The sequence below is a fragment of the Pteropus vampyrus genome, unplaced genomic scaffold (assembly GCF_000151845.1).
Source record: "Pteropus vampyrus isolate Shadow unplaced genomic scaffold, Pvam_2.0 Scaffold184, whole genome shotgun sequence".
NCBI classification, from domain to species: Eukaryota; Metazoa; Chordata; class Mammalia; order Chiroptera; family Pteropodidae; genus Pteropus; species Pteropus vampyrus.
In genome coordinates this window covers 3,490,513-3,493,356 of record NW_011888965.1, presented here as the reverse complement: position 1 = coordinate 3,493,356, position 2,844 = coordinate 3,490,513, and positions in this window count along the sequence as shown.

Sequence of the window (2,844 nt, the reverse complement as noted above, 5' to 3'; positions counted from 1 at the left end):
TGTCCACATCCGACAGTGGGATATTTAGGTCCCCTATTACAATAGTGTTTTGGTCTGTTTCTCCCTTTAGTTCTGTTAGCAATTGCTTTACCTATTTCAGGGCTAGCTGGTTGGGAGCATAAATATTAATAAGTGATAATATTTATGGTGTGCGATTCCCTTTTTAGTTATGAAGTATCCCTCAGTGTATTTCTTTACCTTTTTTATTTCTAACTCTATTTCGGCCAACATTATTACCACTACTTCCACTTTTCTCTGAATGCCATTTCCTTGAAATATCATTTTCCACTCTTTTACTTTGAGTCTATATTTGTCTTTGGAACTGAGATGTGTCTCCTGGAGGCAGTATATGGTTGGGTTTTGTTCTTTAATCTATTCTGCAACTCTGTGCCTTTTTATTGGTGATTTCAGTCCATTTACATTTAGGGTGATTATTGAAATATGAGGTCTTCTTATTGCCATTTTATCTTTTGCTTTCTAGTAGCTCGGTGTTTCCATTGCTCTCTTGTTCTTGTGTTTCTGTTTTCTTTATTTTGGTTGGCTTTTGTGGATTTTTCCTCTTGTCCTTCTTGTTTTATGTTATATACTTTTGTTCTTGATGTTTCGTTTGTCGTTAGCTTTGAGAATATGTAAAGGATATGTATATTATTTTTTTTTCTGTGCACACCTTATCTCCATTCCCCTTTGCGAATTTGGTTCTATGATTCCTCCTCTTTTCAGTCATTGTTGTCTCAATTTGTCCCTTTGGATGCTGAACATTCATTACTATCTTGCTATAGCCATTCTCTTCTATTATTTAAGCTTATAATGCCCTGTTCTTAGTAAAGGTTGCATTCCTCTGCTTCTACTTGCCCGATAGTCACTTTCTCCCTAATTATGGTTTTTATTTATTTTATTTTATTTTATTTTTTGTCATTTTGTTTTAAGTGAGCTTACCTCCTTCAGTGTTTCCTGTAATGCAGGTCTCATAGTGGAGAATTCCCTCAATATTTGTATGCCTGAAAAAAATTTTATTTCATATCTGAAGGAGAGCTTAACTGGACACATTATTCTAGGGTACTAGTTCCTTTCTCTTAATAGTTTAAATATTTGATCCCTCTCCTTTCTGACTTATAAGGATTGCACTGAGAAGTCAAAATATAATCTTTATAAGTTATTGTTTTCTTCTCCATGGCTGTCCTGAGAATTCTGTCTTTGTCATTGATTTTTGATAATTTTAATACAATGTGTCTTGGTGAAGACCTTTTTTTGTTGAAATAATTGGGTATTCTGTTGACTTCTTGAATTCCAAACTGTAGCTCATACCATAGATTTGGGAAATTCTCCTCAACTGTTGGTCTGAAAATGCTTTCTAGCCCCTGCTCCTTTTCCTCACCTTTGATAATGCCCATTATTCTTATGTTTCCTCTTCTGATGGTATCAGCTAGTTCTTGAATTTCTCTTTCATTATTTTTCATTCTTCGGTTTCTCTCTTTTTCCTTCTGATTTATTTCTAGGTTTCTGTCTTTGATATCACTGATTTTTTCCTCCATTTGATTAATTCTATTTCCCAAGCTTTCTTTTCCATTTTTCAACTCTTGCAGTGTTTTTTTTTTAATCTCCAGAATATCTATTCTGTTCTTTTTGAAGGTTTCAATCTCCTCGCTGTGCTTATCTAGTTGTTTTTTTCAATTCCTGATATTGTTGACATGAATTGTTTCAGAACTCATTGAATTTTTTCAGAAGTACCATCTTGAATTCTCTGTAATTTAAGTTGCATATTACTATGTCTGTAAGCTTATTTTCTGGAGATTTTTCTTTTTTTCTGAGATGCTTTGTCACCTTGGTTGTTCGTGGTATTTAATGGACTATTTTTTTTTTTTTGCCTGTCATTAATGGAAGTGTATTCTGCTTTTTTTCCCCAGAAAAAAATATAAAGGTCTCTCTTTAGCCTGCTGCAAAGAAGGCTCTTTTCTTTTGGTTTCCAGTAGGTGGCATCTAAGCCTCCTGGCTCTCTGCTTTATATAAAGCCTTATAATGCATTTTTATTTTCTCGTAGATATTTAATCACACTCGCTACTCTCAGTTTCAGTCCCTGTCAGTTTTAGCAACAGTTTCAGTAGCGTTTACTCAGATTCCATTGGGGCTCTGCAGTGTTCGTTCTGGGAGTATGGAGAGAGTGGACCTCTAGGTTGGGGGTCGAGGGCTGTGGCTCAACCTCAGTTTTGCAACCAGGGCCAGTCAAAATCAACTGTTGTATCTCTGCTCTCCGCTTCTCTACTTTCTGCCCTGATGACTAGGCTCTGCCGCCGGCTGCCTGGAACTCATAACTCTCCCAGGCAAGGCTGTACAGGGAACTTGCTGCTCTTTCTCTCCTCTCCCTCCTCCTACAGGGAGCTCCTGTGGCTGTGAGTGGCAGCTTCTTTATTTCTCTCAGTCCACCACCCAACACCCAGGGTTCTGACCTGTAGTAGCTCTTACGCACAGATCTCACACTCAGACATGTTGGTGTGCAGTTTGGATGTTTTTTGTTGAGTTTTAGATGTTCAGCTTATTGTTGTTTCAAGGGAAGAGATCTGGGAACATCTCTCACTTCTCCAGGTCTCTCCAAGCCTCCGAACCATTTTTTATATGTAAATATTATGTCATTATTTTAATAAACAGAAATATAAGAAGCCTATAGAAAAAAACACGTCAGTACAAAGATAAAAAAACAAACAAACAAACAAACAAACAAACAAAAACCAGAAGGATTTTTCAAGCTTGGGAAATTTTAATGTTTTTAAAAATATAATTGGAATTGTTTTGTACAAGTGAGATTACAATAGGCATGAAAAAGATTGATAGGATGAAAGTGAAGGCTGT